The sequence below is a fragment of the Amblyomma americanum genome, chromosome 1 (assembly GCF_052857255.1).
Source record: "Amblyomma americanum isolate KBUSLIRL-KWMA chromosome 1, ASM5285725v1, whole genome shotgun sequence".
NCBI lineage: Eukaryota > Metazoa > Arthropoda > Arachnida > Ixodida > Ixodidae > Amblyomma > Amblyomma americanum.
The window spans coordinates 379,211,301-379,227,334 of NC_135497.1; the positions used below are offsets into that span (position 1 = coordinate 379,211,301).

A 16,034-nucleotide genomic window follows, 5' to 3' on the forward strand; every position below is an offset into this window, starting at 1 on the left:
CTGCATTGGGCTGGGATGAACCGCAGCGGTAACAATGAGACTGGCGGTTGTGCGACCGCTTCGAGCTCTCGTCGGTTTCTGGTGTACGCGTAGGCGTATTTCCACGAGTATTTATGCGTCCAACATCTACAGAAGGAAATTCTTGCAGATCATTGTACGCCTGCTCAAACTGCCTTGCCAGTAGTACTGCTCTAGCGAACGAGAGAGACGGTCCTTCAAGCAGAAGACGCTCGCGCAAGCTCCGAGACGAAATACCAGCAACGAACTGGTCACGCAGCGAATCTTCTTCGACAGGAAAAGAGCATGTAGCAGAAAGCTCCCGCAATGCAGTGATGTACTCATTCACTGATTCACCAGCTTGCTGAACTCGCCTACTGAAACGATAAAATGAGCGTGCAGAGCGGCGAGTGCGATATCGTACGACGATACTTCAGGCCTTGTGTCGCCTGTGCCCTTGCTATCTTCCGACGTTTTCTCAGTAGCAGTTTGCTCACCGAGCTTGACGTTGTCCAACGATGGAAGTGGTAATGTGTAAAATATGCGCTGACCTTCTACGCCGAGGCTGTGAAGAAGTAGTGCTTTGCGACGATCCGGCGTGCAGTCAGAGGCCCCCAAAGCAAGCAGGTAGTTCTCGAAGATGCGGAACCATTACGGCCACGCAACAGCAGGTCGACCAGGCACAGGCAGGAACGGGGGCGGCGGCGCAAGTCCAGAAATGCTCATGGCGCCGGAAAGCAAGCGGCGAAAGTCACGCCCCCCGAAATGATCCCATCCTCGTCGCCAATGTTGTAGCGGCGGGTGCCGCCCAAGTACACGAACTGCTAGCAACCAAACATCCCCCTTTATTGCCACATTCAGTCATATATATACAATAACGACACTGGTGCCTCTAGCGGCAGGTGATCCCCAAACCGGAACCGAAACCACATATACAACAATTTATACAGCACTGAGTTGGTTGAAAAGATCGCATTTTACTACTTCATAAACGACGTTAAGTACTGCACGCAGAGCCTTCTTCTGTATAATATATATTTTAGTTTTATTTGCAACTGTAGTTGTTCCCCAAACGAGGTGAGCATAGTTCACGCGGGACATAAATAGGGAGTTATATAGGAGAAGCTTAACTTTGTATGGAAGCATGTGACGATGTCTGTTGATGATGTCCGAGACACGAGAAAGTTGGCTAATGACAGCGCAACATGATCGTCCCAACTAAGCTGACAATTAAAATTTACCCCTAATATCCTAATATTTTCTACAACCTCAATCTTTTCCAAACCAAGCATAAGATCGCATGGTGTCGTAATGCATTTATTTTTTTGGTCTGAAGATAACAGCTTTTGCCTTAGTTGCATTAATTTTTAAGTGATTTGCAACGGACCATTCGTGCAGTGTCCTCAATGTTCTGTTTGCATGGTTTATGCCTTCTTCACCTGTGACTGACGAGAAAATAAGTGAGGCATCATCTGCATACAAAACACATTTCACATTAGGGCATTCATTAACAATATATTATTAATGTATAAATTAAAAAGTAGATGCCCGACAATGCTGCCTTGAGGTACGCCAGCGGTTGCTTTTTTTACCGAGGATCGGAAGCTATTAGTACTGGTGAACTGAAAGCGGTGCTCAAGATAAGTCGCAAGAAGTGCATGAGCAGCACCCCTGAGACCGTAGTCAAACAGTTTTGCCAAGAGTCAGTTATGACTGATGTAGTCAAAGGCCTGCGAAAAATCTATGAAAACGCCTAGAGCAAGTTTCTTGTCTTCGAAATATTACAAGATATAATTTTTCAGGCTGAGTAATGCGGTCTCAGTTGACTTACGTTTAATAAAACCAAACTGTGAATCTGTCATAATTTTGTGTGTGTCACAAAAGCATGCTATTCGAGTGTGAATGACTTTTTCCAATCCCCTAAAAAGATTGGCAGCACTGAAACTGGTCTATAAATCGAAATACAAAGTTTATCGGCTTTCTTATACTGAGCTGTAATTTTAGCAGTTTGCGTGCGCCGTGGAAACACTCCGGATTCTAGACTGAGAGTAAACATAAGTGCTAAAATGGGTCTAAAATATCCAATACATCCTTAACAGGCCAAATCTGCAAATCATCTATAGCATGGTATCTGCAATTTTTCATATTTAAAATGCTCTGAATACTTCAGAACATGTAGTTGGATTTCACTACATAGAATTTGTACTGGGCCTGATGTGAGTCCCATATGTTATGTTTGAGCAGCTTTGGTATTCTCGGTTCACAAGATATTGGTTGAACTCCTCAGCTAATTCGCGTCCGCTTACTTTTTGTCCTTGAACGAGTACTTCTTGGGGAGAGCTAATCTTAGGTGTGGGTAAAAAAACAGAGTTAGTCTGGTGCCATAACTTTCGAATATCGCCGTTGCATGATTCAAATTTACCGTAGAATACGAGTCTCTAGCACGGCTTAACTCTTTAGTTAACTTATTTCTAAAAATTTGGTACCTTATTAATAATTCCGGATCGCGTGTAGTGATGAAGTGTTTGTACATTTTTTCCTTATAGTGTTTCTTCTGAAGCAGACGTCACGTCATCCACTCCTTGTGCCCTTTTCGAGGTGATACGTGCGCCTTGTATGGAAAATGTTCAGCATAAAGAAATTTAAATTTGTCCAAAAAACAGTCATAAGCAGCTTCTGCATCTGTTACAGTGAGCACATCGACCAGGTCGTGTCTACAATAGCCTGTCTGAAAGTAGCAAGGCTGTCTTCAGTTATGGATTGATAAAAGTAGGTATGTGGCGGTTTTCTTTTAATATGTGTTTTCACTCCGAGCAATATCGGAAAATAGTCGCTAAGGTCATATGAATGACAGAGGACATAAAGCTCTCTTCTTCAAAATTTGTAATCAAAAGGTCAATGAGGGATTCTCTACGAATAGTAACCCTTGTAGGTCCGGTGATTGTATTAACGCAGCCATTTGCTGAGAGTAGAAAGAAAAATGTTTTTGCCGTGCTCTTATCAGAAAGCAGGTTTATATCAAAATCTCCACCTAAAATAACCCGGATACGATTCTTGTTCACAAAAGTTAAAAAGAGATCAATGAAGGAAATCAATTCTGCAGTGCGGCCATCAGTAGGCCGGTAGCAAACCGCAATAATAGTGCGGTCAAACTTTAAGCACGCCATTTCACAGTCGGCAGTGACGCAACAGAATTCTGGCATAAGATCACAGCTTATACAACTTTTTACCAAAGCACAAACACCACCACGCACTGAAGACCTATTCATGAAGTATGAGTTGTAACCGTGCATACTAATTACTTCTTTATCGCAGGAGTAACAGGTTTCTGTAATCATAAACACTTCAACAATACCTAGTTGATTAAACAAATACTCAAGATCAGCCGTTATGTTCAGTGCAGACCGTGCATTCACAGGAATGCAACGAAAAGATGTATTTGATAATATGTTTTCACATTTTACTTCATTGCCATAAAAAACGGACAGAAATGCTTTCACAACCTGAGCGGAAAGCTCCTGGAAACTGCATACCACTAGATATTAACTTAACGCATCCGCGATCACTTTGCGACTCTGTCAACTGTTTCTGTAACTCAGCCAAATGTAAACTGCTGTCATCACCCACTAATACATGCCCGTGGTATTCAAATGAAATGCAACAATAGGAGAAGTACAACGTGGAATAGCTAGCGCTGATCATCCCTTCCAGTAAGGACTGCAGATAACGAAAAAGTTTGAAACAACTCATCTGTAAGGCACTGTTTGGGTTTCGGTAAAAAAAGAAAAAGAAAACGACTTCTACCCTGTTCAGGAAAGGTGCGCTCAAGCTCATCTATTCAAATGCATGCGGTTTAAAGTACAAATCAATAGCTACGCTGGTGCTACGCTGTTCGTTGTCGGGACGAAATACTTCCTGCGAGTGTTGTGAAGCCCCTGCTTCCTCCACAAGCCATCACGCTTTCCTTCCGGGATCGTAAAAGCGGGATCGTAAAAGCCAATGCCTGCGGTCCCGCATTGCAGTGGCGAGGAGGTCAGGTGGCGGCGGCGAAGTTGTTAAAGTAGCGATAATTTTAAATTGTCAAGGAAATTTACTGCACGCTAGGGTGCCTCGGAGTCCTGGACTGAGGACATCGTCCACAAAGACCGGTCTCCCTTCTTTAACCTCTCTTTCCTGTACTGGTAATGTGAGGAAGAATTATGAAGCGTTACAGTATATTGGGCAGCAAGCATACCTATTATTTTTGGTGCCTTTAACTTGGCGCCCCAGCCGAAGCAATCTTGCAGTTCTCGCGCTTTATTATTCATTAGAAATTCTGCGCATAATCTGAGAGCCCAATATTGTCACCCCGCTTACACTAAACATTGCCACCTCTATTCAATGAGCAAATATTTCCCTATGAAACAAACAAAAAAGATATTGGAAGATAATTAGGATCGTATGATCATCGCAAGAACTACTGCCACATATTTCAGGGATGATAGATATGTGAGGCTGAAGATATAGCGTGGTACGGTCCCTTCGAGCATAAAAACGCTGAAAACGACATTTCTATGCAAAGGCTCCTTGGTTCCTTAGCCAAAAGCACGCCAGAAACGGCATGAATGTTTTGATTTATTGAAAACTACGGCTTTTTCAATAAAAGTTGTGTGTATGCTGTTGCGAGTCTCTATAGGTGTTTTCAAGACAATAGTCTTAGCTCTTCAGAAATCGGTGGATAACGCTTTAACACTCTCGCCATAAACGGTCCCAGCTCTAAATTTCACCACAGTGGAGACTAGGAGAGAAAGAAAAAGAAGATAGCTATGCGGCTGGCATATGTAAAATATAAGAGGGATGCTCCAAATGCACTCCAAAAATTGGAGGGGACACTTGAGCTCCACCTTAAGGGTATGACTCGGTAGCGTTATTGGTCGAGTCCCAGATATGCAGAAGGTCATTCTCTATTTCACATTCGCAGATCCCTGGGAGTCCTCATAACCCTCGGGACGCAGAGTTGGGTCGGTTATGCGATGCGCCACTGACATGCGATGGCATGTGTTCCCAGCGGTGGGCATTGTGTGGCCTAGGCTTCTCTTATCGAGCGACCCATCATTAATTTAACTCCCACTTGCCACGGTGGACAGTTTGCTTGCTATCCGGTGGGCAGGTTTGGAAGATGACGCAAGGTCATGTGAGCTATGTAGCCAACCTGCCTCCTAGGATGTTCTCTGGGGACCACTTGCCAGAGCGATTCTAAACAAAGGAACGAGGAAGGGGGGGGGGGGTGGCGACACAGTGCCGATATTTTGAATGATCAAATATATTCTACAATCTTCGTAGGATTCATTTAAACTGGAAACAGTGAACGAAATATTTATCCAGGCTGAGGAGATGCTAAGCAAGAATATGTCGAACACTTTGGGACGGTCGGCAAGATGAATGGGCACATCATACTGGTTGCTAAGTGCAATAATCTCATTTTCATGAACATTGACAATACTGTAAAATTTTCTGTGCTACTGGCTAAATTATCAGTCAATGTAAAGCAAAAAGAGTAATTTTCAAAATCATGCACTGCTCTGAAGTAATTCGTTTGTTGTGCAAATATACCTCCAAGAATTCTATAGTTTATATGTTTTTAGTGATCGGCAGTGGTGTTTCTTTTTATTTAAAAAACTTAAAGTGTATGAAACTGTCCGCAGTTTGTAGCAGCTCAATTAAATCCAAGATTCGGGGCACGGCCGAAAAACGAATAAACAAAAATAATAGGCTCTGTTCTTTTTCCAATTTCGCAGGAAGCGCAGAGAGCACCCAGACTTCCTACACGTTTTTTCTTACGCCCGTGAGAAACTGAAAAAAAGGTGCGCTTATTGTAAAGAGACGCTTGAGTAAGAAGTAGCTCGGCGGCTTTCGCAAGGAAACGAGCCTTATTTTCTACAAATTCGTTTCTGCCAGGGAAAACAGATATGTAAGATGGCTAGAGGGAAGCCATGGACTTTAAAAAACTTCGCATGGGGAAGAATCGTAAATATGTGAGGCTAAAATGTGTCCATTCATATCGATCGAAAATTATTATTGCGTAGGGGTGTGCAGTACATTTTTGAGAGTCAAAATATGTGGTAGGTGGGTACTTTATAAAATAATTCCCTTTGACATAACAGCTCGACATCTGATGCTACTAGAAAATGGGCATCCTTTTTTTTATGCCCAGGCCATTTCAACGTGCTTCAGTGCTTTACATTTCTTCTTAAGAAATCAACAGGATTCCAAGAATTCAAGAACAAAGACTCTCATTTAGGCCGTCTACAGCGCCACTGTTCAGGCGCCTACTTCTTGGGCATACGGATCAGCGGCGTCGCAAGGGAGGCAGACAGCGTCCTTTGACAGGATGTCGCCCGTACCTGCCGGCGCAGCGTTACATGATGCTGGTGGCGCGATCACAGATACCGCTGCAGCCGCCACGCGAGCCTTCCTGTTTCGGCTGCGGCCCGCACATTATTCCATTAGTCTACCAAGCACAGAACAAGACAACAACAGGAACAAGAAGCAACAGGGCGTGCGGCGTGCAGACATTCTTGTAGCGACACTGGTCGGATGACAGACGCGAGACTGCACACGGCACTAGCAGAAGCGGTGGAAGGGGTGGCATGTTCGCACGCGCGCAGTCAGAAGCCGTTTGGGAGAATGCTGGACTTCGCGCAAGAGGAAATGTTGTCAAAATAAAGCCTTCCTGTTTCTAAGAAAATTTCATTGAATCGAAGGTCTTCTGGCGATGATTCGGGCCACTTAATACGTTCCTCCGAGGCTATGTATATTCCGGAGAGAGCGTTCAATCCGTAAAACGCCCCCCCCCCCCCCCCCCCCCCCCCTAAATTCAACTTTGCCGTCCTAACAATTCTTTTGAGCTTACACTTGATTTTTTTCGATTTCTGGCTGTGCATTGCACCTAATTTTATTGAAAGGAGCAGAGGTGCATTTCCTGATGTGGAACCGTAGATACAGTTTGCTGCGCGCTTATCAGCGGCCGTATACTTAGCAGCTACCTTCTCATGCAATACTACAGTACAATATTGTGCCTTGTCATCTTTTGTTGCAAGATGGACACGATTTCACCCCGACACAAATATTAGTGTCGGCTAATGCCACTGAAGAAGCTTGGAAATGTAGGAATCTGTTTTGAAATAGCCGCGAATAAGGACTACAGAAGTAAAAGGCTGCAAAACTTGCAGTAAAAGAGAACGTTGAATTGATAATGTTTTCAGGCTGAAATAAAATACGCACAGTGATTTATGGCATTCAGAGTATAGCAATTGAAACCGCCCACTCGTCCGCTTTAGGCTGTTGAAGGGCCCTCAGATCGCAAAGAAAAGTGAAGCCTAGAAGTGCAGGCGGAAGTGAAACAAATTGTCGCAAACTACACGGCCTCCTTAATGACGATCAGGGTTTCTCAGGTCGAATGACCACAATGAGTTATAAGTATCGAATGAACATGCGGCACCGTGTGAAGGCGTGGCTGCACGCAAGACGAAAACTTATAGGAAGCAACCTACGTCAAGCAGAAGTTGCGCTGGGAAGAAATTGTTGCAATACGTGCAAAACTTTTTGAATGCATTACTGTTGTCACTGGAGCGTGTACCTGAATGCAGGAACTCCTCAGCATAATAAGCAAGGTGCTTATGTAGACAGATTGCTGGAATTCGAAGTAAATCTATGGTGCTTCATTCAGTTTCTCTCTTCTGAACTCAGTTCCTTACACTTAGGATTGCCACCAATGAGCGTTATAAATGTCATACTGTCCGATAATTTTGGCCGCCTTTATAAAGAAATAATGAGGACAAGTAAACCTTCACCGATAAATCACCTCAGTCTAACGACAAAGAGGCTACTTGCGCTGATAACGAAGCGTTGTCAAGTAAAAAATGCTAAAAAAAAGAAATTAAATTCAGGTATCGCCATCAGAGCTCAATTTCGCAAAACAACCACTTTGCCTCGACATTCGTTGGTCGCGGATTACATGGGCTAGGATACAGCACCATTCACTTCTAAACGGGTACCAAAAGCTACTTGAACTTACCAAGGTGATGACTCATGCGTATCATATAATGGCAATGAAACCCTTTCAAAGCGCATTTTTGGCGGGAAAATCGGAAAAAATAAATACGCCCTCATTGTAGACAGCAGAGCAGGCAACCTATATAGTATTGCATTTTCTTTTTTAAGAGTGTGGTTAAGAAGGCCCTCAAGTTTTTGCTGTAGATGTTACGAGGTTGATCTGAATAGCGCGAAAATTTTTAAACCCAGTTTTGTCAGCAAATAATTCGTTGTTTTGCTTTTAGACAAACGTCAACATAACCAGAATAACTAATAAAATCGAATTTACCACGAACAAAAGTTACACAAGTAGTTGTCTTCATTGTCTCTTTAAACATTATACGGCCTCAATATCTTTTTGTCTGAATTAGTGTTTTTTGAGGAAAGGAAATGGCGCAGCAACTGTCTCACATATCTCGGTGGACACCCGAACCACGCCGTAAGGAACGGATAAAGGAAAGAGGGAAAGAAGAAAGCGGCTTATATTTTTAGGACCTTGTAACGGATGGTTACAAAGCAAACAGACCGCGTTTGAAAACAAAATTTACTGAGGCTAGATCTATTATATTTTATCAGGCATTCCGCAGCTCAGTAGTTCGCTTCCAAATTTTTAGTAAAAATTCCTCTGACCGCTTTTAAATGCCAACACTCGAAAAGTACACCGAACCGTATTGTGTGCACTTCTGACGCCAGTTGTATGCAAGAATTTGTACGGGATATTCGGCCTTGCATTTCAACAGCTTCGTTTCTCTTAAAATTGCATGAGAGCGTCCAGAGCGTTAAGATGACAACGTTTTTCACCATTTTGCCCCAAATTGATTACTCCTTTGTTGCTCTGCTGCTGAGGAGCGACGTAATTCATAAGAAGTCAAGCATGCTTCACTCTCAGCAAGTGTCCAGTCTGGACATGCTCTTCAGGCGGACTTCGCCATGGCAGACTAGGGAGGAGGTCTTCGCTTTCACATTATCGTATTTCCTCTACACATGCCGGTCAGAGAGATTCTTATGTCACTACAAGACAGAAGAAAGAATAGAAGACGGTGCATTCCATGAAGCTGCGAACTCGGGTAACAAAGGGAACCGAGAAAGCTGCCTCATGCTCCGGCGCCGGAAGCGTCCCAGACACATTCCCGCGACAAGAACGCCGGCGGTGCCCTCTTACGATCAGCGTTGCTGCCCCGCACGCCGACTTCCTTTGCACACGCGGCTAGGCTGTCACGTGATCAGTGAAAAAAGAGCGCAGCCTGTACTGGCGTCGGCAGGAAGCGCAATGAACAATGGAATTGTAGGAAAATCTCCAGAAAGCGTTGATTGGCCGGACCTAGAAGACCACATGATCCTGCCTGGAGACACTGGTCGCGCGTGAGAACGAAACGGCTGTCTACGCAGTCGCACTCGACAGTCAGATGCGCCGCTGCGCGCAGTAAGCCACTCCGGTCCGCACCCAAGCTTCTGGACGCAAGTCATCATGCCTCAGGCATCAGTCTAGCCGGCGGTGCGCCCGAAAGGTAAGGTTTGCCACTGTTACATTCAAGCACGGATTTAAGTAACACAAGAGGCTACTGCCTGTGCACAACGTGCTTGCTTCCGCTTACTATTAGACCCGAGCAGCCGTGACCAGTGACGGCAGTCGTTGTCTGTGGAATTTGTGCGCAAGCCGTCGCTTAGGTATGTAAGAAAAGCCTGTTTCAGAGGATAGGATCGCGCTCGGATCAAAGAAATCTAGCAGTAGTTAAAGAATGAATCAGCATAGGGAAATGGAGCTCGTAGGCTATGCAGAGCTTGCGATCTTGTTGCATGGTATAGTTCACAGGAAAGTTCTTGAGGTTTGGTGTAGTTTATGGGGGTATAACGTCCCAAAGCGACTCAGGCTATGAGAGACACCGTAGCGAAGTGCTCAGGAAATTTAGACCACCTGGGGTTCTTTAACGTGCACTGACATCGCACAGTACACGGACCTCCGGAATTTCGCCTCTATCAAAATTCGACCGCCGCGGCCGGGATCGAGCCCGCGTCTTTCGGGCCAGCAGCCGAGCCCCATAACCACTCGGCCACCGCGGCTGGCTGATTCTTGAGGTTTGTACAATCACATAACCACCGCGGAATCAAACTTTGGAAGGAGTGCGTCAAAAGGTGCTGTTATTCCTACCTTCCTGTTGCATGTTTTGTTGAGAAATGCATGAAAAATTCTGTCATTTTGCTTCCCATTGCGGTAACTGTAATTCAATGATGCCGTGACTAGACATCAGCTTTCGTGATGGCACTAACGGCAAGATTCTCAACCAACCACACACACACATACAGTGATGGTGTCAGTGACGCAACGCTCATTGGAAATTGAGAGGACGGAACAGGAGTATACCTAAGCTAGATGCATGACTTGTGAATGCTTGCGTCTTTGGAGAGTGAAACGATTCCAGCCCTCTGCTCATACTTTCACAAAGCGAAGCGAGGCAGGAAGTCTTTCCTTCCTTCCTTGCTTTTACTTCATTTACTCACCTAATTTACGCACTTACTTTACTCACTTACCTTACTTTAGTTACTCAAACAATTTACTTTACTTTCTCACTTACTTTACTTACTTACTTTACTCACTTACTCACTTATTTTACTCACTTTACATTACTTACTTTACTCATTTACATACTTACTTACTTTACTCACTTACATTACTTATTCACTTACTTTACTTACTTACTCACTTTACTTACCTACTTTACATGTTTGCTTGCTTGCTTACTTGCTTGCTTACTGGCTTGCTTGCTTACTTACTTGCTTGATTGCTTCCTTACATCCTTACTTACTTGCTTACCTGCTTGCTTGCTTACTTTCTTGCTTACTTACTCACTTGCTTACTTACTTGCTTGCTTGCTTACTTACTTGCTTACTTACTTGCTTGCTTGCTTACTTGCTTGCTTGCTTGCTTACTTACTTACTTACTTGCTTACTTGCTTGCCTACTTATTTGCTTGCCTTCTTGCTTACTTACTCACTTGCTTACTTTCTTGCTTGCTTTCTTACTTGCTTTCTTGCTTACTTACTTGCTTACTTTCTTCTTGCTTACTTATTTGATTGCTACCTTGCTTACTTGCTGGCTAACTTTTTTACTTACTTGCTTACTTTCTTGCTTGCTTGCTTACTAGCTTTCTTACTTGCTTACTTCCTTGCTTACTTGCTTACTTGCTTGCTTACTTACATACTTACCTGCTTGCTTGCTTGCTTGCTTGCTCGCTCACTCACTCAATCAATCACTAACTCACTCACTCACTTTCTTACTTCCTTCCTCTACGTCTACATTGCTTCTTCTTCTTCTTCTCCTCAAGTAATATTTCGTGAACCTCTTTTTCTTTTTCGTCCTACCTCTGCCTCCCTGCTCCCCTCCAATGGTCTTTTTTCTTTTTTAGTTTCCTTCTATCTCCTCTTTCTTTTCATTCCCTTTAATTTTCCTTCCTCTTCCCTTCCTTTTCCTTCCTTCAGCTTCATTTTTTTTTCCTTTTCTTTGATCTAGCTTTCTGTTCTGTCGTTTTCCTTTTCGTTGCCCTTCCTTTTATTTATAATTTTTGTGCCTTCCTCCTTATCATTCCTCTTCATTTCCTGTCTGTTTCTTTTTCACTCCTTCACCTTCCTCTTCAGCTACCTTCATATTCCTTTGTTTTCCTTTTCCTCCGCTTTCCCATCTTTGCCTCTTTATCTCCCTTCCTCTTCCCTCCCCTGTGTTTTCCTTCGCTCCCTTTTCTGTTGCTTCCCTTTCGCCTTTCTCCATCTTCCTCTTCCTCCTTTTCCTTTTCGTCTCTCATCCTTCCAGGCCCAGGCAATCTGCGCAGGCACTTCTAGTTTTCACTGATGCCGCCATGTATTCATATTCGCTACATTCATATTCAGTGCGGTAACTCCGGGTCTTCGGTACATGCCTTTGATTTTCTGTGGCCGCCAGAAATAGATGATGTAAGGGCTGAAAATATTTTTCTGGTCAGATTTTACAGCGATGGGGGAGACTCGGCCATAAAATCACCGCGCTGATGCGTTTACGCCGGGTTCGCTACTGGCAGCCAACAGATGACGCTTCTTGAAGATGTCAGGGAAGCTGAGCATGATTCCTATTCAACCTTCGTGCTCTCTCTCTTTTAAAGCGAAAGATTCACTACTCCAGCCAGCGAGCCAGTTCGGCTCGTCGCGCAAGTCAGCCATATGCGCGGGCTCATGAACAACCTTGAGCCGCCGTTGCCTAGCAACGTCGCTGCCCCGCTCCAACAGATGGCACCGCCGTCGACGCCACTGCCGTCGCCGCTCGCTCCACCAGATGTGCTCCACTGGGGGGAGGGAGAGGAGGTGCCTCCTCGCGGGATATATATATATATATATATATATATATATATATATATATATATATATATATATATATATATATATATATATATATATATATATATATATATATATATATATAGAGAGAGAGAGAGAGAGAGAGAGAGCTGTGAAAACATGAGGTACTTGACTGCTTAAAATAATATACATCGAAGTATACGCTTCATTTAAGGAAACATTTTTATTTGACTCGACGTTTCGATCGGAGGCCCGATCTTTTTCAAGAGTGACCATACAGTGCATGGGCGCGTGTTCTTATAGCATGGGACTTGACACACAGAAGGCTTAAAAAGAAAAGAAATAAAGAAAAGTAAAGAGAAGAAAAAAGGGGGAGGGGGCGGCCGGGAGAACGGAACACAACTGACATGTGTGTGTGTGTGTGTGTGTGTGTGTGTGTGTGTGTGTGTGTGTGTGTGTGTGTGTGTGTGTGTGTGTGTGTGTGTGTGTGTGTGTGTGTGTGTGTGTGTGTGTGTGTGTGTGTGTGTGTGTGTGTGTGTGTGTGTGTGTGTGTGTGTGTGTGTGTGTGTGTGTGCAGTGAGTTCACCGGTACGCGACGCGCCACCTTTGCTTCCCTAATATGCCATCGGTGTCAGTTGTGTTCCGTTCTCCCGGCCGCCCCCTCCCCCTTTTTTCTTTTCTTTACTTTTCTTTATTTCTTCTCTTTTTGAGCCTTCTGTGTGTCAAGTCCCATGCTATAAGAACACGCGCCCATGCACTGTATGGTCACTCTTGAAAAAGATCGGTCCTCCGATCAAAACGTTGAGTCAAGTAAAAATGTTTCCTTAAATAAAGTTTATACTCCGATATATATATATATATATATATATATATATATATATATATATATATATATATATATATATATATATATATATATATATATATATATATATATATATATATATATATATGCGCGCTTTGATTGCCTCAGTGTATTGTAGTCGTTATGGAGAGCGCGAAAGAGTCGCAACGACGACAGAACGAAGCGAGGAAGAGACAACGCGCTCGAGAGACGCCAGAAGAGCGCGCCGCACGGCTCTAGAAGCGTCGTAACGAAGATGCGGCTAAAAGTTATGCCACGTCCTGGAGTGACTCTTCAACTGCGGAAAAGACCGGTTTGAGTTCTCGAGAGCGTCGGAATTAGACACTGCGTAGACGACGTGCCGAGGAAACGAAGCTTTCGCAATTCAACTAGGGTTAACCAGAGCTTAACCACAGCCAATTATTTCTTCCTTCACCTTCCTTTTCTTTCCCTTTTATCCTCCTTCCCGTCCTAGAGCATACTTTTCTTTCCTCTGTCTTTTTGTTTTTTCAATTTCCTTCCTCTATCTGCTTTCCAATTCTTTTCTTTAATCTTTCTCTTCCTTTTGCTCTCTCTTCCTATTCTTTCTTTTTCCTTGCTTTACCTTCCTGTTGCTCCTCTTTCCCATTAATTCCTCTGTGCTCATCCTCTCCTTTCCTGTCCTTACTTTCTTATTTCATTCCTTTCTTTTTTTTACTTCTTCCGCTTTCGGCGAAAAACTGCGGACTGCGTTTCTCTGTGAAGCCTCCACCCCCCAGCCCCTCTAGCAGACCGGAGCACAACAGAGCTCCTTCCATCAACTCTTCGGGCATCTCCCAGCTACGAGCCTCCACTCGCCAGCATACACCCACCTCCAGTCTCCAGTAGATCCTTCCGACAAAAGCCCCCGCAGCGGCGGAATAAAAAAAAGGACGGCGAACGGGACACCCAGTACAGCTAACGCAGATTTGTCGCATCACATCGTATGATCGTCTGCGAATTTTTTCTGCAATCTTTCGTTCTTTTTCGTTCCCTTTCATTTCATCTTTTCCTTCCCTTTCTTCTCTTTTCTCTTCCTTTTTCACTTTATTCTGCCGTCTACCTTCCTTTTCCTTCCAATTTTGTCTCGGCATATGACGTGGCGAGGGTGACGCCCTCAAAGCCAGTGCCTCCCTTCTTTGTATGTCATTGCTACCGACGTGTACAATAAACTTTCAGCGGCCCACCGCGGTGACTTAGTTGATTTGGTGCTCGGTTGCTCATTGAATGGCGGCGGGTTAGATCCCTTCCGCGGAGGCCGAATTTATGTTAAGACGAAATACAAAAAGCTCAGACGAAATACAAAAAGCTCCCTAGTGCTATGCGATGTTACCGCATATTACAGAACTACAGATAGCGTAAATTGATCCTGAGCCCTCCAGTACGCCGTCCCTCGTAGACCATGGGACGCTTTGGGAGGTTAAACACCACATCACAAAAAAAATTCATGTTTTAGCCGGTGCTTAAACCATTCCTTCATTTACGTGTTCCTATATCTGTGAATTTTGATAGCAAAATAACAATGAATGCAGGCAAAAAATGCGGAGATTTTAGATTTTAGAGTTTTTTTACTTCACGAACACAAGAGCAGCAATAATCAATTTAACGAACAGACAATTATGTTGGGCACGTGATTCATGTCGAGGTTGAATAGCTACAGCGTGCGCCCGCAAGAAACAATCAAGAGAAGAACCCAAAGCGTCGAAGACGTGCGCTAACTCGGAGTGAATTTGTCAGAAGAAATCCGCGCACTTAAATCCACAAATGTTATAAAGGCACCAAGAAAATCCGCCTATCGGATGCTGTTGAATCGCACGCGGCAGCTTCTGTTGATGAAATCGACGCCAAATTTGAAGACGACGATTCTAGTGAAGCACACCGCTTTACCACCTGAAACTATTTTCGAATGCCTTGTTAAGTTCATTCGAATGCCCTGGTAATATGAGTAGAAGTAATGAATAATAATAATAATTGGTTTTTGTGGAAAGGAAAATGGTGCAGTATCTGTCTCATATATCGTTGGACACCTGAACCGCGCCGTAAGGGAAGGGATAAGGGAGGGAGTGAAAGAAGAAAGGAAGAAGGGGGTGCCGTAGTGGAGGGCTCCGGAATAATTTCGACCACCTGGGGATCTTTACCGTGCACTGACATCGCACAGCACACGAGCGCTTTAGCGTTTTTCCTTCATAAAAACGCAGCCGCCGCGGTCGGGTTCGAACCCGGAAACTCCGGATCAGTAGTCGAGCGCCCTGACCACTTAGCCACCTCGGCGGGTGTAGAAGTAATGAGGAAGTTCTTTTCGGAACATGGTATTGCAAGGCGGGTTTCTGTATTTAATTTTTTCATCCTCTGTCAACTTTAATCACTCTAGGCACAAAATAGGTAGCTCTGGTATCCACTGACCTTTTTTTTGTTTTCATGTTGACAAAGCTACCTAGATAAGTTGGGCATCGCTGAAAAGTACTTTTTTTTACAGCGAGAACTGCTAGGTCAAGCTACAGTCAGCGGACTGCGCATCGGTCTGTTCTGCAACCTTTCTTCTCTTCCTTTTAGCCCCTCTCCCTAGTCTTTCTCTTACCAGCTCCCTCTTATGATAACGGTCACGCCAGCGCTGCGAGTACACTGTACAGCCGAGCGGGCATCGAGGGACCGTCCCCTCCCAAATTCCAGCGTGCATTGCACGCGCGAGATGCTGAGATCATCACCTCTCTCTCGCAGCGCCTGACAGCTTGCCCTGTGCCTTCTAGCAGGCCTGCCGCCGGTGAGTAGGCGAAAGCTTG

The 16,034-nt window shown here is 44.3% G+C and overlaps 1 long non-coding RNA gene across 1 annotated transcript in view; it reads left to right on the plus strand.

Moving 5' to 3' along the window:
* The first annotated feature begins 9,477 nt into the window (after nucleotides 1–9,477).
* The window catches only part of LOC144101446 (uncharacterized), a 57,905-nt gene continuing 51,348 nt past the window's right edge, over nucleotides 9,478–16,034 (plus strand). The window contains exon 1 of the long non-coding RNA XR_013308005.1: nucleotides 9,478–9,578. This is a non-coding gene — a long non-coding RNA (uncharacterized LOC144101446). The remainder of the gene's footprint in view (nucleotides 9,579–16,034) is intronic.